At 31.0% G+C, this 25,642-nt stretch overlaps 1 protein-coding gene and 1 long non-coding RNA gene across 4 annotated transcripts in view; both read left to right on the top strand.

The window, feature by feature from the left end:
* Su(var)3-3 (Suppressor of variegation 3-3) overlaps window positions 1-25,642 on the top strand; it is a 597,292-nt gene that overhangs the window by 99,279 nt on the left and 472,371 nt on the right. The window lies entirely within an intron of this gene.
* Window positions 20,962-24,600, top strand: LOC135129264 (uncharacterized). Of its 3 annotated transcripts, none has more exons than XR_010280538.1 (3): window positions 20,968-23,795; window positions 23,846-23,984; window positions 24,036-24,600. It is a non-coding gene; the product is annotated as an uncharacterized LOC135129264 (long non-coding RNA). The 3 variants fall into 3 exon arrangements; XR_010280537.1 differs by having other exon boundaries at window positions 20,983-23,795; window positions 23,846-24,473; window positions 24,524-24,600; XR_010280536.1 differs by having other exon boundaries at window positions 20,962-23,795; window positions 23,846-24,600.

Genomic DNA, 25,642 nt, shown 5'->3' with positions numbered 1-25,642 from the left:
TGAGTCTAACGAAGAATTTCTTCTGATAGGAGATGGTTTTAACGCCAAAATAGGCAACAAAAGCAGGGAATATAGCGGAGAACGCACAGAAAAATCTAAAGATAAAATTTTAAATAAAGACAGAAAATTTCTATGGAAATTAATTGAAGAAAGAGTTTGGTAGTCTTGAATGGGGTGAAGGAGGGGGATGAAGATAAAGAATTTATCTGTATATGTAACCCAGTAGCTGATGAAGAAGCCGAAACATTTAAATTAGGAGAAAGAATTGATTCCGACCACATGCTATAAGAAGTAAAATTGAGGGATAGAAGTAGAAAAGTCGGAGTCACAAATAAGGAAGTAGATAAAAAGGAGAAGGGAACTGAGCATTATAACAGATGTTGGAAATTGAATTCAAAAGAAGTAAGCTAAAATAAAATAGAAGAATTAAAAACAACAACTGAAAAAGCAGCAATAAGAAAAGGATTTATAACGAAGAAAGCAGAAAAGAGAAACAAATGGCGGGTTAATAGATGCAGAGATTTAAAAACATAAGAAAAAAAATGTTTACGAAGGTGTAAAAAGGGAAAGATAAAAAAGAAGAGTACTGTCCAGCAAGAAATAATAACAGGTCGGTGTGAAGAAAAAAAAGAAGAGATTCCGAAAGAAGAAATAAAATAAAAGCCATAAAATCAGAGCAAGAACCAAAATAAGGAAAAACAAAAACATGATCAGTGAAGAAATGCTAATAATACAATGGAAGTACCATTTCATGAAACTAATGAGTGGAAATGAGAGTATTGTAGCGCAAAAGAGTTAAACCGAGAATGCTGAACATTACAGTGGAAAAAATATGGAAACAAGTTGGAGGGTCGAAAAGAGGGAAAAGACCAGGGAGGAATGGATTGGTAAATGATGTATGGACGTTTAGAACGGATGATTTGATTGAAAGACTGTGTGAAATAATGAATGAGATGTGGAAAAGTAAAGGTCTCCTCGAAAGTGGCGACAAGGACAAATACGTCCAATGGCGAGTATAAAGGAACCTAGGTACAATGGGGGTTATACTCGTCTAAAGATAATATCAGAAACAACGCCAAGGTACCTAGAGAGAGAAAGAACGAAGGAGAAAAAGTAATTGCTAGACAGAGGGGTGGACATGAAGAAAGAAACAATAACTTTTGCTTAAGCGAAAGCAGAAGAATATATAGGATGTGTGGAGAAGTGCAAGAGACTTTAGAATACATGCTACAAGACTAGGGCGAAATTAAAGAAAAAAGGAAAGTATAACAGAAATATTGAATGAAGATGGAAGAGAAGCTGGGTGGATGAAAGGAGTGGAAAAGAGCGGAGTAAGGCTGGAGCAAAGGGGATGCGATAAAGGAAGTAAATTGTAAAATCCTTGATTGTTGACCATTATTATTGCTATACCACACCAAAATAGTATAAACAAAAATAAATAATTGGCAGAGTGGTGAACTATCTAGCCTAAAATTATTTTCATCTTTTGTACAATTCGGCCTCACAGAATCGTAGAAAACAACTTTCAAACTTACAACCCAAGCTAAAATTAACTTAATAGCAGTTATTTTAATAACAAATAAGAGAAATAAACCTACAAGAAAAAGTCATAATTGTGTTATTAATTATGAAGTAACTATTAAAAAAATCTAAAGATTGTGATGCCAAAAGTTACTTTAAATCAAATAATGTCTTTCATCCATAGAAACTTTTGGCCTCATAATTACATGACGAATAACTTTCGGACTCATGTGCTAACATACATTAAAGTACAAGGTACATGAATAAATCTAAAATCGGAAACCCAAAATTTGGTCAAATCGAGGCAATAAAATTCATGTGAACCAATATTCGGTGCTATATATTCAGGCACACCCCCAAGTGTAAAGATTCAGATTTTTTCCATAAAACGAAACATTTTCTATAAGGTTAAGACAAAATTACGACTGTGAATGGTAGAAGTATCTGTAGACGCATTCATAAAAATATTTTTTATTCAAAGTTAAAGTGATAATTTCAATTTTTTAAATACTTGCTACTTAGCCAAATATAAAGGAAGATAGGTCCAAAGTTGCTATAAATGAGCTAATTATTTTAATATGTTTGTTTCCATATTAGCGTGGGTATAAATTTGGTTTAGGTAGTTCTGCAATCAACCAATTATTTATTTTTATTTATACTATTTTGGTGATACCAGTTTCAGGGTTCATCCCCTTTCTCAGCCACCTCGTCAGTAAACCTATGACACTTTAAAAAAGTCAATATTTGGTTAGATTTTTAGACTTATTAGTGTTAATATTATCTGGAAATTGATGTGCCGTTTTTTGATCCTAAAATACTTGATTTTTGACCATTATTCTTGCTATACCACACGAAAATAGTATAAATAAAAATAAATAATTGGCTGAATGTTGAACTATCTAACCTAAAATTATTTTCATCTTTTGTAGACTTTGGCCTCACAGAATCGTAGAGAACAACTTTCAAGCTTACAACCCAAGCTAAAATTAACTTAATAGCAGTTATTTTAATAACAAATAAGAGAAATAAACCTACAAGAAAAAGTCATAATTGTGTTATTAATTATGAAGTAACTATTAAAAAAATCTAAAGATTGTGATGCCAAAAGTTACTTTAAATCAAATAATGGCTTTCATCCATAGAAACTTTTGGCCTCATAATTACATGACGAATAACTTTCGGACTCATGTGCTAACATACATTAAAGTACAAGGTACATGAATAAATCTAAAATCGGAAACCCAAAATTTGGTCAAATCGAGGCAGTAAAATTCATGTGAATCAATATTCGGTGCTATATATTCAGGCACACCCCCAAGTGTAAATATTCAGATTTTTTCCATAATACGAAACATTTTGTATGAAGTTAGTACAAAATTAGACTGTGAATGGTAGAAGAATCTGTAGACGCATTCATAAAAATAGTTTTTTATTCAAAGTTAAAGTGATAATTTAAATTTTTTAAGTACTTGCTACTTAGACAAATATAAAATACGAGAGTTCGAAAGTTGCTATAAATGAGCTAATTATTTTGATATGTGTGTTTCCATATTAGAGTGGGTATAAAGTTGGGTTAGGTAGTTCTGCAATCAACCAATTATTTATTTTTATTTATACTATTTTGGTGATACCAGTTTCAGGGTTCATCCCCTTTCTCAGCCACCTCGTCAGTAAACTTATAACACTTTAAAAAAGTCAATATTTGGTTAGATTTTTAGACTTATTAGTGTTAACATTATCTGGAAATTGATGTGCCGTTTTTTGATCCTAAAATACTTGATTTTTGACCATTATTCTTGCTATACCACACGAAAATATTATAAATAAAAATAAATAATTGGCTGAATGTTGAACTATCTAACCTAAAATTATTTTCATCTTTTGTAGACTTTGGCCTCACAGAATCGTAGAGAACAACTTTCAAACTTACAACCCAAGCTAAAATTAACTTAATAGCAGTTATTTTAATAACAAATAAGAGAAATAAACCTAGAAGAAAAAGTCATAATTGTGTTGTTAATTATGAAGTAACTATTAAAAAAATCTAAAGATTGTGATGCCAAAAGTTACTTTAAATCAAATAATGGCTTTCATCCATAGAAACTTTTGGCCTCATAGTTACATGACGAATAACTTTCGGACTCATGTGCTAACATACATTAAAGTACAAGGTACATGAATAAATCTAAAATCGGAAACCCAAAATTTGGTCAAATCGAGGCAGTAAAATTCATGTGAACCAATATTCGGTGCTATATATTCAGGCACACCCCCAAGTGTAAAGATTCAGATTTTTTCCATAAAACGAAACATTTTCTATAAGGTTAAGACAAAATTACGACTGTGAATGGTAGAAGTATCTGTAGACGCATTCATAAAAATATTTTTTATTCAAAGTTAAAGTGATAATTAAAATTTTTTAAATACTTGCTACTTAGCCAAATATAAAGGACGACAGGTCCAAAGTTGCTATAAATGAGCTAATTATTTTGAAATGTTTGTTTCCATATTAGCGTGGGTATAAATTTGGGTTAGGTAGTTCTGCAATCAACCAATTATTTATTTTTATTTATACTATTTTGGTGATACCAGTTTCAGGGTTCATCCCCTTCCTCAGCCACCTCGTCAGTAAACCTATGACACTTTAAAAAAGTCAATATTTGGTTAAATTTTTAGACTTATTAGTGTTAATATTATCAGGAATTTGATCTGCCGTTTTTTGAGCCTAAAATACTTGATTGTTGACCATTATTCTTGCTATACCACACGAAAATAGTATAAATAAAAATAAATAATTGGCAGAGTGTTGAACTATCTAACCTAAAATTATTTTCATCTTTTGTAGACTTTGGCCTCACAGAATCGTAGAAAAGAACTTTCAAACTTACAACCCAAGCTAAAATTAACTTAATAGCAGTTATTTTAATAACAAATAAGAGAAATAAACCTACAAGAAAAAGTCATAATTGTGTTATTAATTATGAAGTAACTATTAAAAAAATCTAAAGATTGTGATGCCAAAAGTTACTTTAAATCAAATAATGGCTTTCATCCATAGAAACTTTTGGCCTCATAATTACATGACGAATAACTTTCGGACTCATGTGCTAACATACATTAAAGTACAAGGTACATGAATAAATCTAAAATCGGAAACCCAAAATTTGGTCAAATCGAGGCAGTAAAATTCATGTGAATCAATATTCGGTGCTATATATTCAGGCACACCCCCAAGTGTAAATATTCAGATTTTTTCCATAATACGAAACATTTTGTATGAAGTTAGTACAAAATTAGACTGTGAATGGTAGAAGAATCTGTAGACGCATTCATAAAAATAGTTTTTTATTCAAAGTTAAAGTGATAATTTAAATTTTTTAAGTACTTGCTACTTAGACAAATATAAAATACGAGAGTTCGAAAGTTGCTATAAATGAGCTAATTATTTTGATATGTGTGTTTCCATATTAGAGTGGGTATAAAGTTGGGTTAGGTAGTTCTGCAATCAACCAATTATTTATTTTTATTTATACTATTTTGGTGATACCAGTTTCAGGGTTCATCCCCTTTCTCAGCCACCTCGTCAGTAAACTTATAACACTTTAAAAAAGTCAATATTTGGTTAGATTTTTAGACTTATTAGTGTTAATATTATCTGGAAATTGATGTGCCGTTTTTTGATTGTTTTGCGCGAAATAAAAATCACCTTTTAGTTACACGGTTTATTTAATAACGCACAAATAATATAAAATGCCGGTCTCTCGGGTGGGCACGTCTTTACCCTCTCGATACTTCTCGACGACTCCCCGAGAGCATGAAATAATAAAATTAGGTAAACTACCCTAAAACGGGTGGGAGTAGGGTGGACAAATTGGCTACGCCCAAACCCCTGTTCAGGTAAACTGAACATAGTCCCCCCGTTGAAGTACTAACTTCAAGGATGACCTACTTATTAAGATAAATAATACATAATAATAAAGAAACAAAAATGCCTAATTAAATGAATACATGTCAACTAAGATCATATAACAGGAATTAAATTGAAATTAACAAGAGTCCAATAATAAAATGAGATATATATACACATCTATAGCCCAATTGCGCATTAAATTGGTAACGGGCTTAATTTCCGCACTGATCTTTGCACTATCCCGTTTCTGGTTCGCACTGACACAGTCCTTATTTTACCATCACGACCGGGATGTATGATTTCAACTCGACCGAGACACCAACACAACGGGGGCACGTTATCCTCGTGCACGATGACGATGTCGCCCACATCAAGTTCGGCAAGTGACGTAAGTGCAGTACCGATCAAAAAATGGCCAGGGGTAAGTGCGGATAGATCGTCGGGATTTGAGGATAATGGGAGTTATAGGTTGAGAGTTAAGACACGCCTCGATCAATGTCAAATAGGTATACATTCCTTCATATGTGAACAATGACTGCCCTATAACTCGTTATAATGATATTTAATGGTCTTAATACCTGCTTCCCAAATTCCACCAACGTGTGTTGAACGAGGTGGGATAAAATGCATCAGATTTAATAACACCGAAATGTATGACTCGTAATTCGCGATTGGCTCCCTTAACATTTAATGCGTTATCGTAGTAAATATTTGAAGGTTTCTCTCTTCGAGACATAAATTTTTTGAAGGCTCCAATAAAGGCTGACGAATTACAGTCGGTGACTAATTTTAGGTGAATTGCCTTGGTGGCAAAACAAACAAACAAACAAATATAAGACTTTTTTCCACGACCCCTCCCTTCTCGGATTAGAATTGGGCCGGCGTAATCGACCCCACAATTAAGAAATGGTCGTACTAGATTTACTCTACCTTCGAGTAAATTTCCCATTATTTCTTCGTAGGGAATCGGTTTCGAACGTCTGGAAAGTACACATTCGTGGAGAATTTTTCTAATTATGTCACGTCTGCCGATAGGCCAATATATTTCTCTAATAACTGCTAAAGTCGCTTGCGGACCAGCATGTAACTGACGCAAGTGTGTCTGCTGTACAATTAATTTTATAATATGGTACAAAAATCGTAAAGAAAAGGCTACTACCTTAATTAATTTTGAAAATGATGAGTACCTTAATAATAAATCTGATGGTGATTGACCTTTATTGTGTACTACTGCCTTTGAATAGACGGCCTGACGTCGTTCTTCAATTTCGAAAATAATATTTGTTAGTACCTTAAGATCATCAGAATGTGTGACATTTTCACGTAATAAAATTGGATATAAAAACGAGTGGATTTTTGGACCAACTAATAACTCGTCATTTAAGCTTTTATGATTAGATGATCTAAATGATGCGTTAAACACAATACGTAATTGTGTTGTGGTACTTTCTTTAAGAACACCGTGGTGTGGTAAATAATTACGTGGATTATCAATTTCGTTTTCAGGAACTTGTACCGCATGACCTTGTTGTAAATACTTTGTAATTACTGCCGAAAAGGATAACTTAAAATTCTCATCCTTTCGGAATTTACATTCTAAAGATTTAAAACGTTTTATGGCACCATCCCGAGATGTACCTAAGTTTGGGTTTTCCGCCTTGAACGGAAGTGGTACCGAATACCTTCCCATTTCTAAGCGTTTATGACCCTCCATAAATTTCTTTTCGCACAGGATTTCGTCGGCCGATTGAGGTTTTGCGGAAGTTTTAAATTTATTTAATTGCCAAAACTTTCCAACCATCTGTTCTAGGACGGGTTGGACATAATAAGAAGAACCCTGTTTTACAACCCCCGGATTATCTCCATGAGCATTAACCACTACCCAACCGAATTTAGTTTCCTGTAGAATAAAATCCTTATTCAAACATCTCCGATTAGGCTGTAAAATTTCGAAGAAGGCTTGAGCACCTAACAATAAATCTATCGTCCCTTTGACATGAAATGCAGGATCTGGTGATTTGTTGTGGTGCGGAAATTCTAAATTAGCGATTGAAAATGACCTGGATGGTAAAAATTCCGAGATTTGTGGCAAAATAACACATGAAAGGTTTAAATCATAATGTCGGTAATTAGAATTAATTTTAATACTTGCTAATTGTGAGGCACTAGTATTACAACGGTTGACACCAGCGATTGACAAAACGTTCGGTTGTGATTTAAGATTTAATAATTTTCGCTCTGAAATAAAATTTAATTCGGAGCCACTATCTAACAGTGGCCGCACTTGAGGTTTATTTCCAAATTTGCCATAAATTTGTACTTGGGCTGTTGGAAGTACTTTACTAAAATAAACTTGTTGAGAATTTCCCTTAAGAACAACGGATTGATCTGATTCGACTTGATTATTGTCAGTACTAGTACTTGGTATTTCGTTCGGCTCGGGATTGTCTACATGCAACAACGTATTGTGATGTCCTTTACAAATTTTACAGACATACGATGATTTACATTCCGTAACTTTATGACTGTTCTGAAAACAATTAGAACATAGTTTTTTGGAGCTCACGATCTTTAACCTATCTGTTACCGTTAGGTTAATGAATTTTGCGCAACAAAATAAATTATGAGGGTCAGAACAATATGGGCACATTACTGATCTGTTTGAATTGGTAATTAAATTTGTTTTCTTGTTTTTATTTGTTGATTTTGCTGCTACTCTAAATGTTAATTCTGGCAGTTTTACATTAACAGCGCTATTTTGAACGATAGGAATATCATATTTTTTTACAGATTTGGCTGAATATTTGGCTTCCAATGCCTTTAATTCGCACATAACGATATAAAATTCCTTGTCAAAAGTGATACGCTGATCTGCCGTAGATGTTTGTTTTAAAATAATTTCCAGTTCCTCAATTTGACTTTGAATGTCGAAAAATTCGTCATAAATTGACCTGGTTATAGTCAAACATACTTGTACTATTGACAAACAAGCTGTACTTTCTTTAGATGACTTTAAATCGTTTATTACGTTTTGAGCCATAGATAATTTGCGTTTTAGCGTTCTCCGCTTAATATTTAAACCAGAAAGTTTTTCAGTAGTCATTGTTCACTAATGATTCAACGATAATCTACTTAACACTGATACGAAATAAAGGACTAATGAAAAAGGAATGAACTGCACTTACTGGTTGTCGTCAGATGTCACGATGCTCAAGATTGCCCTGGACGTGAAGCTGCCGAAGAAGTCGTCTACGGTCTGGCGATGTTGTTGTAGTCCTCTACAGTCTGGCGATGTGTCGTCGTCAGATGTCACGATGCTCAAGATTGCCTTGGACGTGAAGCTGTTGCAGAAGTTCTGGGGATGCTGTCGTCGTTGGATGCCACGATGCTCAAGAGTGTCTTGGACGTGAAGCTTTTATCGACGATACAGGCGAGAACAGTACCACTAATTCCGCGAGAAATCCGGCTCGAAGGACCAAAATGTTTTGCGCGAAATAAAAATCACCTTTTACTCGTAGTTACACGGTTTATTTAATAACGCACAAATAATATAAAATTACCGGTCTCTCGGGTCGGCACGTCTTTACCCTCTCGATACTTCTCGACGACTCCCCGAAAGCATGAAATAATAAAATTAGGTAAACTACCCTAAAACGGGTGGGAGTAGGGTGGACAAATTGGCTACGCCCAAACCCCTGTTCAGGTAAACTGAACATTGATCCTAAAATACTTGATTTTTGACCATTATTCTTGATATACCACACGAAAATAGTATAAATAAAAATAAATAATTGGCTGAATGTTGAACTATCTAACCTAAAATTATTTTCATCTTTTGTAGACTTTGGCCTCACAGAATCGTAGAGAACAACTTTGAAACTTACAACCCAAGCTAAAATTAACTTAATAGCAGTTATTTTAATAACAAATAAGAGAAATAAACCTACAAGAAAAAGTCATAATTGTGTTATTAATTATGAAGTAACTATTAAAAAAATCTAAAGATTGTGATGCCAAAAGTTACTTTAAATCAAATAATGGCTTTCATCCATAGAAACTTTTGGCCTCATAATTACATGACCAACGACTTTCGGACTCATGTGCTAACATACATTAAAGTATAAGGTACATGAATAAATCTAAAATCGGAAACCCAAAATTTGGTCAAATCGAGGCAGTAAAATTCATGTGAATCAATATTCGGTGCTATATATTCAGGCACACCCCAAGTGTAAATATTCAGATTTTTTCCATAATACGAAACATTTTGTATGAAGTTAAGACAAAATTAGACTGTGAATGGTAGAAGAATCTGTAGACGCATTCATAAAAATATTTTTTTATTCAAAGTTAAAGTGATAATTTAAATTTTTTAAGTACTTGCTACTTAGACAAATATAAAACACGAGAGTTCGAAAGTTGCTATAAATGAGCTAATTATTTTGATATGTGTGTTTCCATATTAGAGTGGGTATAAAGTTGGGTTAGGTAGTTCTGCAATCAACCAATTATTTATTTTTATTTATACTATTTTGGTGATACCAGTTTCAGGGTTCATCCCCTTTCTCAGCCACCTCGTCAGTAAACCTATGACACTTTAAAAAAGTCAATATTTGGTTAGATTTTTAGACTTATTAGTGTTAATATTATCTGGAAATTGATGTGCCGTTTTTTGATCCTAAAATACTTGATTTTTGACCATTATTCTTGCTATACCACACGAAAATAGTATAAATAAAAATAAATAATTGGCTGAATGTTGAACTATCTAACCTAAAATTATTTTCATCTTTTGTAGACTTTGGCCTCACAGAATCGTAGAGAACAACTTTCAAACTTACAACCCAAGCTAAAATTAACTTAATAGCAGTTATTTTAATAACAAATAAGAGAAATAAACCTACAAGAAAAAGTCATAATTGTGTTGTTAATTATGAAGTAACTATTAAAAAAATCTAAAGATTGTGATGCCAAAAGTTACTTTAAATCAAATAATGGCTTTCATCCATAGAAACTTTTGGCCTCATAGTTACATGACGAATAACTTTCGGACTCATGTGCTAACATACATTAAAGTACAAGGTACATGAATAAATCTAAAATCGGAAACCCAAAATTTGGTCAAATCGAGGCAGTAAAATTCATGTGAATCAATATTCGGTGCTATATATTCAGGCACACCCCCAAGTGTAAAGATTCAGATTTTTTCCATAAAACGAAACATTTTCTATAAGGTTAAGACAAAATTACGACTGTGAATGGTAGAAGTATCTGTAGACGCATTCATAAAAATATTTTTTATTCAAAGTTAAAGTGATAATTAAAATTTTTTAAATACTTGCTACTTAGCCAAATATAAAGGACGACAGGTCCAAAGTTGCTATAAATGAGCTAATTATTTTGAAATGTTTGTTTCCATATTAGCGTGGGTATAAATTTGGGTTAGGTAGTTCTGCAATCAACCAATTATTTATTTTTATTTATACTATTTTGGTGATACCAGTTTCAGGGTTCATCCCCTTCCTCAGCCACCTCGTCAGTAAACCTATGACACTTTAAAAAAGTCAATATTTGGTTAAATTTTTAGACTTATTAGTGTTAATATTATCAGGAATTTGATCTGCCGTTTTTTGAGCCTAAAATACTTGATTGTTGACCATTATTCTTGCTATACCACACGAAAATAGTATAAATAAAAATAAATAATTGGCAGAGTGTTGAACTATCTAACCTAAAATTATTTTCATCTTTTGTAGACTTTGGCCTCACAGAATCGTAGAAAAGAACTTTCAAACTTACAACCCAAGCTAAAATTAACTTAATAGCAGTTATTTTAATAACAAATAAGAGAAATAAACCTACAAGAAAAAGTCATAATTGTGTTATTAATTATGAAGTAACTATTAAAAAAATCTAAAGATTGTGATGCCAAAAGTTACTTTAAATCAAATAATGGCTTTCATCCATAGAAACTTTTGGCCTCATAATTACATGACGAATAACTTTCGGACTCATGTGCTAACATACATTAAAGTACAAGGTACATGAATAAATCTAAAATCGGAAACCCAAAATTTGGTCAAATCGAGGCAGTAAAATTCATGTGAATCAATATTCGGTGCTATATATTCAGGCACACCCCCAAGTGTAAATATTCAGATTTTTTCCATAATACGAAACATTTTGTATGAAGTTAGTACAAAATTAGACTGTGAATGGTAGAAGAATCTGTAGACGCATTCATAAAAATAGTTTTTTATTCAAAGTTAAAGTGATAATTTAAATTTTTTAAGTACTTGCTACTTAGACAAATATAAAATACGAGAGTTCGAAAGTTGCTATAAATGAGCTAATTATTTTGATATGTGTGTTTCCATATTAGAGTGGGTATAAAGTTGGGTTAGGTAGTTCTGCAATCAACCAATTATTTATTTTTATTTATACTATTTTGGTGATACCAGTTTCAGGGTTCATCCCCTTTCTCAGCCACCTCGTCAGTAAACTTATAACACTTTAAAAAAGTCAATATTTGGTTAGATTTTTAGACTTATTAGTGTTAATATTATCTGGAAATTGATGTGCCGTTTTTTGATCCTAAAATACTTGATTTTTGACCATTATTCTTGATATACCACACGAAAATAGTATAAATAAAAATAAATAATTGGCTGAATGTTGAACTATCTAACCTAAAATTATTTTCATCTTTTGTAGACTTTGGCCTCACAGAATCGTAGAGAACAACTTTGAAACTTACAACCCAAGCTAAAATTAACTTAATAGCAGTTATTTTAATAACAAATAAGAGAAATAAACCTACAAGAAAAAGTCATAATTGTGTTATTAATTATGAAGTAACTATTAAAAAAATCTAAAGATTGTGATGCCAAAAGTTACTTTAAATCAAATAATGGCTTTCATCCATAGAAACTTTTGGCCTCATAATTACATGACCAACGACTTTCGGACTCATGTGCTAACATACATTAAAGTATAAGGTACATGAATAAATCTAAAATCGGAAACCCAAAATTTGGTCAAATCGAGGCAGTAAAATTCATGTGAATCAATATTCGGTGCTATATATTCAGGCACACCCCAAGTGTAAATATTCAGATTTTTTCCATAATACGAAACATTTTGTATGAAGTTAAGACAAAATTAGACTGTGAATGGTAGAAGAATCTGTAGACGCATTCATAAAAATATTTTTTTATTCAAAGTTAAAGTGATAATTTAAATTTTTTAAGTACTTGCTACTTAGACAAATATAAAACACGAGAGTTCGAAAGTTGCTATAAATGAGCTAATTATTTTGATATGTGTGTTTCCATATTAGAGTGGGTATAAAGTTGGGTTAGGTAGTTCTGCAATCAACCAATTATTTATTTTTATTTATACTATTTTGGTGATACCAGTTTCAGGGTTCATCCCCTTTCTCAGCCACCTCGTCAGTAAACCTATGACACTTTAAAAAAGTCAATATTTGGTTAGATTTTTAGACTTATTAGTGTTAATATTATCTGGAAATTGATGTGCCGTTTTTTGATCCTAAAATACTTGATTTTTGACCATTATTCTTGCTATACCACACGAAAATAGTATAAATAAAAATAAATAATTGGCTGAATGTTGAACTATCTAACCTAAAATTATTTTCATCTTTTGTAGACTTTGGCCTCACAGAATCGTAGAAAAGAACTTTCAAACTTACAACCCAAGCTAAAATTAACTTAATAGCAGTTATTTTAATAACAAATAAGAGAAATAAACCTACAAGAAAAAGTCATAATTGTGTTATTAATTATGAAGTAACTATTAAAAAAATCTAAAGATTGTGATGCCAAAAGTTACTTTAAATCAAATAATGGCTTTCATCCATAGAAACTTTTGGCCTCATAATTACATGACGAATAACTTTCGGACTCATGTGCTAACATACATTAAAGTACAAGGTACATGAATAAATCTAAAATCGGAAACCCAAAATTTGGTCAAATCGAGGCAGTAAAATTCATGTGAATCAATATTCGGTGCTATATATTCAGGCACACCCCCAAGTGTAAATATTCAGATTTTTTCCATAATACGAAACATTTTGTATGAAGTTAGTACAAAATTAGACTGTGAATGGTAGAAGAATCTGTAGACGCATTCATAAAAATAGTTTTTTATTCAAAGTTAAAGTGATAATTTAAATTTTTTAAGTACTTGCTACTTAGACAAATATAAAATACGAGAGTTCGAAAGTTGCTATAAATGAGCTAATTATTTTGATATGTGTGTTTCCATATTAGAGTGGGTATAAAGTTGGGTTAGGTAGTTCTGCAATCAACCAATTATTTATTTTTATTTATACTATTTTGGTGATACCAGTTTCAGGGTTCATCCCCTTTCTCAGCCACCTCGTCAGTAAACTTATAACACTTTAAAAAAGTCAATATTTGGTTAGATTTTTAGACTTATTAGTGTTAATATTATCTGGAAATTGATGTGCCGTTTTTTGATCCTAAAATACTTGATTTTTGACCATTATTCTTGATATACCACACGAAAATAGTATAAATAAAAATAAATAATTGGCTGAATGTTGAACTATCTAACCTAAAATTATTTTCATCTTTTGTAGACTTTGGCCTCACAGAATCGTAGAGAACAACTTTGAAACTTACAACCCAAGCTAAAATTAACTTAATAGCAGTTATTTTAATAACAAATAAGAGAAATAAACCTACAAGAAAAAGTCATAATTGTGTTATTAATTATGAAGTAACTATTAAAAAAATCTAAAGATTGTGATGCCAAAAGTTACTTTAAATCAAATAATGGCTTTCATCCATAGAAACTTTTGGCCTCATAATTACATGACCAACGACTTTCGGACTCATGTGCTAACATACATTAAAGTATAAGGTACATGAATAAATCTAAAATCGGAAACCCAAAATTTGGTCAAATCGAGGCAGTAAAATTCATGTGAATCAATATTCGGTGCTATATATTCAGGCACACCCCAAGTGTAAATATTCAGATTTTTTCCATAATACGAAACATTTTGTATGAAGTTAAGACAAAATTAGACTGTGAATGGTAGAAGAATCTGTAGACGCATTCATAAAAATATTTTTTTATTCAAAGTTAAAGTGATAATTTAAATTTTTTAAGTACTTGCTACTTAGACAAATATAAAACACGAGAGTTCGAAAGTTGCTATAAATGAGCTAATTATTTGGATATGTGTGTTTCCATATTAGAGTGGGTATAAAGTTGGGTTAGGTAGTTCTGCAATCAACCAATTATTTATTTTTATTTATACTATTTTGGTGATACCAGTTTCAGGGTTCATCCCCTTTCTCAGCCACCTCGTCAGTAAACCTATGACACTTTAAAAAAGTCAATATTTGGTTAGATTTTTAGACTTATTAGTGTTAATATTATCTGGAAATTGATGTGCCGTTTTTTGATCCTAAAATACTTGATTTTTGACCATTATTCTTGCTATACCACACGAAAATAGTATAAATAAAAATAAATAATTGGCTGAATGTTGAACTATCTAACCTAAAATTATTTTCATCTTTTGTAGACTTTGGCCTCACAGAATCGTAGAGAACAACTTTCAAACTTACAACCCAAGCTAAAATTAACTTAATAGCAGTTATTTTAATAACAAATAAGAGAAATAAACCTACAAGAAAAAGTCATAATTGTGTTATTAATTATGAAGTAACTATTAAAAAAATCTAAAGATTGTGATGCCAAAAGTTACTTTAAATCAAATAATGGCTTTCATCCATAGAAACTTTTGGCCTCATAATTACATGACGAATAACTTTCGGACTCATGTGCTAACATACATTAAAGTACAAGGTACATGAATAAATCTAAAATCGGAAACCCAAAATTTGGTCAAATCGAGGCAGTAAAATTCATGTGAATCAATATTCGGTGCTATATATTCAGGCACACCCCCAAGTGTAAATATTCAGATTTTTTCCATAATACGAAACATTTTGTATGAAGTTAGTACAAAATTAGACTGTGAATGGTAGAAGAATCTGTAGACGCATTCATAAAAATAGTTTTTTATTCAAAGTTAAAGTGATAATTTAAATTTTTTAAGTACTTGCTACTTAGACAAATATAAAATACGAGAGTTCGAAAGTTGCTATAAATGAGCTAATTATTTTGATATGTGTGTTTCCATATTAGAGTGGGTATAAAGTTGGGTTAGGTAGTTCTGCAATCAACCAATTATTTATTTTTATTTATACTATTTTGGTGATACCAGTTTCAGGGTTCATCCCCTTTCTCAGCCACCTCGTCAGTAAACTTATAACACTTTAAAAAAGTCAATATTTGGTTAGATTTTTAGACTTATTAGTGTTAATATTATCTGGAAATTGATGTGCCGTTTTTTGATCCTAAAATACTTGATTTTTGACCATTATTCTTGCTATACCACACGAAAATATTATAAATAAAAATAAATAATTGGCTGAATGTTGAACTATCTAACCTAAAATTATTTTCATCTTTTGTAGACTTTGGCCTCACAGAATCGTAGAGAACAACTTTCAAACTTACAACCCAAGCTAAAATTAACTTAATAGCAGTTATTTTAATAACAAATAAGAGAAATAAACCTAGAAGAAAAAGTCATAATTGTGTTGTTAATTATGAAGTAACTATTAAAAAAAATCTAAAGATTGTGATGCCAAAAGTTACTTTAAATCAAATAATGGCTTTCATCCATAGAAACTTTTGGCCTCATAGTTACATGACGAATAACTTTCGGACTCATGTGCTAACATACATTAAAGTACAAGGTACATGAATAAATCTAAAATCGGAAACCCAAAATTTGGTCAAATCGAGGCAGTAAAATTCATGTGAATCAATATTCGGTGCTATATATTCAGGCACACCCCCAAGTGTAAAGATTCAGATTTTTTCCATAATACGAAACATTTTGTATGAAGTTAAAACAAAATTAGACTGTGAATGGTAGAAGTATCTGTAGACGCATTCATAAAAATATTTTTTATTCAAAGTTAAAGTGATAATTTGCATTTTTTAAATACTTGCTACTTAGCCAAATATAAAGGACGACAGGTCCAAAGTTGCTATTAATGAGCCAATTATTTTGATATGTTTGTTTCCATATTAACGTGGGTATAAAGTTGGGTTAGGTAGTTCTGCAATCAACCAATTATTTATTTTTATTTATACTATTTTGGTGATACCAGTTTCAGGGTTCATCCCCTTTCTCAGCCACCTCGTCAGTAGACTTATAACACATTAAAAATGTCAATATTTGGTTAGATTTTTAGACTTATTAGTGTTAATATTATCTGGAAATTGATGTGCCGTTTTTTGATCCTAAAATACTTGATTTTTGACCATTATTCTTGCTATACCACACGAAAATAGTATAAATAAAAATAAATAATTGGCTGAATGTTGAACTATCTAACCTAAAATTATTTTCATCTTTTGTAGACTTTGGCCTCACAGAATCGTAGAGAACAACTTTCAAACTTACAACCCAAGCTAAAATTAACTTAATCGCAGTTATTTTAATAACAAATAAGAGAAATAAACCTACAAGAAAAAGTCATAATTGTGTTATTAATTATGAAGTAACTATTAAAAAAATCTAAAGATTGTGATGCCAAAAGTTACTTCAAATCAAATAATGGCTTTCATCCATAGAAACTTTTGGCCTCATAATTACATGACGAATAACTTTCGGACTCATGTGCTAACATACATTAAAGTACAAGGTACATAAATAAATCTAAAATCGGAAACCCAAAATTTGGTCAAATCGAGGCAGTAAAATTCATGTGAATCAATATTCGGTGCTATATATTCAGGCACACCCCCAAGTGTAAAGATTCAGATTTTTTCCATAATACGAAACATTTTGTATGAAGTTAAAACAAAATTAGACTGTGAATGGTAGAAGTATCTGTAGACGCATTCATAAAAATATTTTTTATTCAAAGTTAAAGTGATAATTTACATTTTTTAAATACTTGCTACTTAGCCAAATATAAAGGACGACAGGTCCAAAGTTGCTATTAATGAGCCAATTATTTTGATATGTTTGTTTCCATATTTGCGTGGGTATAAAGTTGGGTTAGGTAGTTCTGCAATCAACCAATTATTTATTTTTATTTATACTATTTTGGTGATACCAGTTTCAGGGTTCATCCCCTTCCTCAGCCACCTCGTCAGTAAACCTATAACACTTTAAAAAAGTCAATATTTGGTTAAATTTTTAGACTTATTAGTGTTAATATTATCAGGAATTTGATCTGCCGTTTTTTGAGCCTAAAATACTTGATTGTTGACCATTATTCTTGCTATACCACACGAAAATAGTATAAATAAAAATAAATAATTGGCAGAGTGTTGAACTATCTAACCTAAAATTATTTTCATCTTTTGTAGACTTTGGCCTCACAGAATCGTAGAAAACAACTTTCAAACTTACAACCCAAGCTAAAATTAACTTAATTGCAGTTATTTTAATAACAAATAAGAAAAATAAACCTACAAGAAAAAGTCATAATTGTGTTATTAATTATGAAGTAACTATTAAAAAAATCTAAAGATTGTGATGCCAAAAGTTACTTTAAATCAAATAATGGCTTTCATCCATAGAAACTTTTGGCCTCATAATTACATGACGAATAACTTTCGGACTCATGTGCTAACATACATTAAAGTACAAGGTACATGAATAAATCTAAAATCGGAAACCCAAAATTTGGTCAAATCGAGGCAGTAAAATTCATGTGAATCAATATTCGGTGCTATATATTCAGGCACACCCCCAAGTGTAAAGATTCAGATTTTTTCCATAAAACCAAACATTTTGAATGAAGTTAAAACAAAATTACGACTGTGAATGGTAGAAGTATCTGTAGACGCATTCATAAAAATATTTTTTATTCAAAGTTAAAGAGATAATTTAAATTTTTTTAAATACTTGCTACTTAGCCAAATATAAAGGACGACAGGTCCAAAGTTGCTATAAATGAGCTAATTATTTTGACATGTTTGTTTCCATATTAGCGTGGGTATAAAGTTGGGTTAGGTAGTTCTGCAATCAACCAATTATTTATTTTTATTTATACTATTTTGGTGATACCAGTTTCAGGGTTCATCCCCTTCCTCAGCCACCTCGTCAGTAAACCTATAACACTTTAAAAAAGTCAATATTTGGTTAAATTTTTAGACTTATTAGTGTTAATATTATCTGGAAATTGATGTGCCGTTTTTTGATCCTAAAATACTTGATTTTTGACCATTATTCTTGCTATACCACAGGAAAATAGTATAAATAAAAATAAATAATTGGCTGAATGTTGAACTATCTAACCTAAAATTATTTTCATCTTTTGTAGACTTTGGCCTCACAGAATCGTAGAGAACAACTTTCAAACTTACAACCCAAGCTAAAATTAACTTAATCGCAGTTATTTTAATAACAAATAAGAGAAATAAACCTACAAGAAAAAGTCATAATTGTGTTATTAATTATGAAGTAACTATTAAAAAAATCTAAAGATTGTGATGCCAAAAGTTACTTTAAATCAAATAATGGCTTTCATCCATAGAAACTTTTGGCCTCATAATTACATGACGAATAACTTTCGGACTCATGTGCTAACATACATTAAAGTACAAGGTACATAAATAAATCTAAAATCGGAAACCCAAAATTTGGTCAAATCGAGGCAGTAAAATTCATGTGAATCAATATTCGGTGCTATATATTCAGGCACACCCCCAAGTGTAAAGATTCAGATTTTTTCCATAAAACCAAACATTTTGTATGAAGTTAAAACAAAATTACGACTGTGAATGGTAGAAGTATCTGTAGACGCATTCATAAAAATATTTTTTATTCAAAGTTAAAGAGATAATTTAAATTTTTTTAAATACTTGCTACTTAGCCAAATATAAAGGACGACAGGTCCAAAGTTGCTATAAATGAGCTAATTATTTTGACATGTTTGTTTCCATATTAGCGTGGGTATAAAGTTGGGTTAGGTAGTTCTGCAATCAACCAATTATTTATTTTTATTTATACTATTTTGGTGATACCAGTTTCAGGGTTCATCCCCTTCCTCAGCCACCTCGTCAGTAAACCTATAACACTTTAAAAAAGTCAATATTTGGTTAAATTTTTAGACTTATTAGTGTTAATATTATCTGGAAATTGATGTGCCGTTTTTTGATCCTAAAATACTTGATTTTTGACCATTATTCTTGCTATACCACACGAAAATAGTATAAATAAAAATAAATAATTGGCTGAATGTTGAACTATCTAACCTAAAATTATTTTCATCTTTTGTAGACTTTGGCCTCACAGAATCGTAGAGAACAACTTTCAAACTTACAACCCAAGCTAAAATTAACTTAATCGCAGTTATTTTAATAACAAATAAGAGAAATAAACCTACAAGAAAAAGTCATCATTGTGTTATTAATTATGAAGTAACTATTAAAAAAATCTAAAGATTGTGATGCCAAAAGTTACTTCAAATCAAATAATGGCTTTCATCCATAGAAACTTTTGGCCTCATAATTACATGACGAATAACTTTCGGACTCATGTGCTAACATACATTAAAGTACAAGGTACATAAATAAATCTAAAATCGGAAACCCAAAATTTGGTCAAATCGAGGCAGTAAAATTCATGTGAATCAATATTCGGTGCTATATATTCAGGCACACCCCCAAGTGTAAAGATTCAGATTTTTTCCATAATACGAAACATTTTGTATGAAGTTAAAACAAAATTAGACTGTGAATGGTAGAAGTATCTGTAGACGCATTCATAAAAATATTTTTTATTCAAAGTTAAAGTGATAATTTACATTTTTTAAATACTTGCTACTTAGCCAAATATAAAGGACGACAGGTCCAAAGTTGCTATTAATGAGCCAATTATTTTGATATGTTTGTTTCCATATTTGCGTGGGTATAAAGTTGGGTTAGGTAGTTCTGCAATCAACCAATTATTTATTTTTATTTATACTATTTTGGTGATACCAGTTTCAGGGTTCATCCCCTTCCTCAGCCACCTCGTCAGTAAACCTATAACACTTTAAAAAAGTCAATATTTGGTTAAATTTTTAGACTTATTAGTGTTAATATTATCAGGAATTTGATCTGCCGTTTTTTGAGCCTAAAATACTTGATTGTTGACCATTATTCTTGCTATACCACACGAAAATAGTATAAATAAAAATAAATAATTGGCAGAGTGTTGAACTATCTAACCTAAAATTATTTTCATCTTTTGTAGACTTTGGCCTCACAGAATCGTAGAAAACAACTTTCAAACTTACAACCCAAGCTAAAATTAACTTAATTGCAGTTATTTTAATAACAAATAAGAAAAATAAACCTACAAGAAAAAGTCATAATTGTGTTATTAATTATGAAGTAACTATTAAAAAAATCTAAAGATTGTGATGCCAAAAGTTACTTTAAATCAAATAATGGCTTTCATCCATAGAAACTTTTGGCCTCATAATTTCGGACTCATGTGCTAACATATCTTAAAGTACTAGGAACATGATTAAATCTAAAATCGGAAACCCAAAATTTGGTCAAATCGAGGCAGTAAAATTCATGTGAGGCAATATTCGGTGCTATATATTCAGGCACACCCCCAAGTGTAAAGATTCAGATTTTTTCCATAAGACGAAACATTTTCTATGAGGTTAAGACAAATATTGGTGGATTGAGAAATAAATCTAAGAAATAAATTCATAATGATGTTGTTAAGTGTAAAATACCTATGAAAAAAGATCTAAAGACTGTGATGCCAAAAGTTACTTTAAGTCAAATAATAGTTTTCATCCATAGCAACATTTAGCCTCATAATTGCATGTTAGGTAACTTTCGGACTCGTGCGCTTCGTATATGTGAAAACAGGTAATTAACCCATCATTCCGGGCACAATTTTGTTTTTGGAACGAAGTACTAGATTAATAAATTTAAAATTGGAAACCCGAAATTTCAACACAAGCCGGTGAAATTCATGAGGTGTATTATTTCACGATATGGATTCGTAAAATTTAAGGCACAATCTCAACATTCAAATTGTAATTGATAGACTCCGGCTTTATCTAGTTAAGTAATTTTATCTTTGTTGTTCAGTAACTGATTTCTGGTTGAATTAATTTTTATAAATGAAATATTAACATTTTTATTCACTCTATTTAGTATGTTTTTAATTTTGTAAGATAATGTTTCAATAAAATCCAGAAAATAATATCTACCTATGTCTTCCTTAGTATCATGGTCCGTTTTGAACAACGAGCAACATTGTTTTTTTTTTAATTTTGTATCTTATTTTGTCAATTAGATTGTGGATTAATTTTACTTTAAAGTCATTATTTATTGCAATTTGTTTTATGGACTGAAGTTCTTTATTATAGTTTTCATGGTTTAGATTAGAATTGAACAATATTTCAATTAAAGATGCAAAAGTTGATATTTTATGAATCCATAGGTGGTTGGAAGAATTGCAAATAATGTTGTCTGTGTATGTTTTATTGGCCCAATATCTTACAAAATTAAAAACATTCTTGGAGAAATATTAAACACGAGAGGCCAAAAGTTGCTATAAACGAAGTCATTCTTTTCATCTTTAGTACACTTTGACCCCATATGGATTCATACAAAACAACTTTCAGGCTCACAGTCCAAGGGGACATTAAATTAGTAACCCTTGTTTTAAGAATACCAAATCGTCTTTCAAATATCGGCGGATTGAGAAATTAATAAATCAAAGGGACAGATTTATAATTATGTTGTTTACTGTGGAGTATCTACGAAAAAAATCCAAAGACTGTGATTCCAAAAGTTAATTTAAATCAAATAATAGTTTTTATCCATAGCAACATTTGGGTTCATAATTACTGCTCCATTAAAATATTAAACTGGTTTTTCAAATTTCGCTTGTTTCTTGGATAAAATAATATAAAATACGAGAGGCCAAAAATTGCTACAAATGTAATTAATGATTATAAAAGAGTATAAGTAATTATTTTCATCTTTAGTACACTTTTGTCACACAAATTCATACAAAACAACTTTCAGGTTCACAACTCAAGCTAAAGTTAAATTAATTGTCGTTGTTTTAAGATTATCAAATTGTGATTCAAATACCGGAAGAAAGAAAAACAAATCTAAGAAACAATTTCATGGTGATACTATTAACTGTAAAGTACCCATGAAAAAAATCTAAAGAATGCGATATCAAAAGTTACTTTATATCAAATAATACATTTCATGCATAGTAACATTTGATCTTATAATTACATGTTTCGGAATAATGAGCTTCATATCTATCATTTCAAGTACAATTTTTGTTTTTGGAAATGAAATTCCAAGTGATTAGAAAATAAAACAGAAGCTCAAAAATGTATGGAAACGATGCATGACGTTCCAAGATATTAATTCCTAAAATTTAAAGCACACCCTTAAGCAAATATCCAGATTGGCTCCATAAGTAGAAAAATAATTTAAGAGATTAACAAAAACTTGTACTGCTAATTGTAGAAGTGCCTGTACACACAACCATAAAAGTAAATTTCTTACTCCAACTTAAACTGGTATTTTAAAATTGACATGTACGCCTTTCTTGGAGAAATATAAAAAGAGAGGTTAAAAGCTGCTAAAAAATAGTAATGTTTCTTTTTTCGAAATCGCGCAGTAATGTGCTTTTTCTATGTTCAAAAATCGGCACAGAAATTAAATGCGGTGTTGTCATATTAGTATTATCTACCTCCACAATTACATTTTACAAGGTTATAAATTGTTTTTCGGTTTAGCAGTAATTCTATACTCTTTGATAACCCTTTTTATTAGTTATTAGAAACACATCCGGTTTATTAATTTTATAAATATAATTTATTAACTAAATTTGCGCGTAATCTCGCAACGTCGCAACCTTGCATGGCAACAGCGGATTTCTTGAAGTGCAGCGACATTCTATGGCAGCGAACAATGTGTATCCACATAACCTGTAATAAGTTTTTGTTCGGTGCAGAAACAACCATGGAAAACATTATATGGAGAATATCTCATTTTGCATACGAGTATTTCGCTGAAAAAGAAAATTCTGTGAAATCAACATTTTGGGCTACATAGTCGTTGTTAAAGTCAACTCTGTTAATATAAAACAGAGTAGATATAATCTAAGTACACCAAGTTCTCAAGCAAAAAATATAGGTTATGTTTCCCAGAAATCAAATATATTTACAAGAGAAAACTTACGAAAATTTTTAACAGAGGCCCGTGATTAATGTACCTAATGTCAAAGGTAATCTCAAAGAAGGTCAATCACATTGTCTATAAAACATAATGTTTTAGGTATATTTTTTATTCGAAGTTGTAGGAGTATGCGGAAAGGAAGAATTTGAACAATTTTCTTGTATCTACATAACCTATAATAAGCTTTTATTATTATTACAGAACAGATTATTAGCTTACATGCCCATTTTAAATGAAAGTATGAAGCATACCTCTTATTTTTCGGCACTTTTAATATTTTTGCTTGCAGAAAGATCTGCAGCAATTGCAAAATAGAGATGGATAGCAATAATAACAAGCAGTTTACATGCATTCAACCGAACTTGCAAAAACTGGCAGATAATATATCAAATTTATTACCTAAAAACTCAGCCACAGTTTATGAAAAGCGGTATGAATTTTTTTTTTTTTGCGCAGAAACAACCATGCAAAATATATGGAGAACACCTCATTGCATACGAGTATTTCGCTGAAAAAGCAAATTCTGTGAAATCTTTAACACTTTGGGCTGCATAGTCGTAGTTAAAGTCAACTCTGTTAATAAAAAACAGCATAGATATATCTAAGTACACCAAGTTTTCAAGCAAAAAATATAGGTTACATTGCCAAGAAATCAAATATATTTACAAGAGAAGACTTACCAAAATTTTTAACAGAAGCCCGTGATTAAATGTACACGATGTTAAAGGTGATCTCAAACAAGGTCAATCACATTGTCTATAAATCATTATGTTTTAGGTTTATTTTTTATTAGAAGTTGTAGGAGCATGTGGAATGGATAAATTGAAAAATAATGACGGCATTCAAGACAAAAACGATACGCTAATAATTAAAATTCCAACGTCTAAAACTGGCAAAGCACGAGAATTTACAAATATGTGTAAAAATATTTATCCAATTGAAATATAGTAAAAATACCTAATTTTAAGACCGCACCATACACCAGACAAATCATTATTTATACATTACATTTGGATAGTGAATGCAGCAGCTGCTGCATTGTACAAATATACCTGCAAACACACTGTAACAAATTATGCAGACACCTCTTTTGACTAAAAGATATATATTTAACTTTATCCATACGTTGTCAACTTTGTTAATAATTGCAATCTCTAACTTCATAAGAAATATGAATAATCTACTTTGGTGTTTTATAGTAGTATTAAATGTTCATAGAATATAATTGCACTTACTACGAAGTAAGCTTTCCTAGTTTTAAGTTGTTTTCTTTTCTCTTTGATTATCTTAATTTCTTCAGCCTCTATGTGGCTGTTTTAATTCCAAAAAATTGTTTCTGAATAAACTGATTCCTACCACTTTTTCTTTCTTTTACTCGAAAACAGTTTAAACTATAACTCCAAATATTTACCTACTTTACAACGTGTCAAGCATTCGGTTGTTGTAAATGATGCAACCATAAATACAAATTTGAACACTGATATGACAGGTTTGAGGCTAGGATGTGGTTTTCATATACTCCCATTACTTGTTGCCTAAATCTGGCGCGAGGCCAAAAGTTATTATTGACGTATATATATATATATATATATCTAGGCGGCAATTTGGCATCGAAAACATGCATATTGTAGGCAATTCGGTAACTTCGTGGTTACTTTCGCACCTGTGCCAAATTGCCACTTTCATCAAAGCGGAATTTTGGCATAAATAAACGTGAAATTTGACATCGTTGCACACGTTTTCTTATTTCATATGAGAACCTGGCTTGCTTGTCGATAATCTGCAATGTGCTGCCTCCATGCGAAACATGTTACTCATTAAAAGGAACTTTCGCACATTCACATGGCAGGCATTGCATTTGCATGTTTTAAAAGTTGTGGTTAGTCAAACTATTAT

Source organism: Zophobas morio, unplaced genomic scaffold (genome assembly GCF_036711695.1).
Source record: "Zophobas morio isolate AGI-343-1 ecotype UQ-CSIRO unplaced genomic scaffold, CSIRO_AGI_Zmor_V1 ptg000014l, whole genome shotgun sequence".
Lineage (NCBI taxonomy): Eukaryota > Metazoa > Arthropoda > Insecta > Coleoptera > Tenebrionidae > Zophobas > Zophobas morio.
The sequence above is the reverse complement of the archived record's forward strand: the minus strand, read 5'-3'. Positions and strand labels throughout refer to the sequence as shown.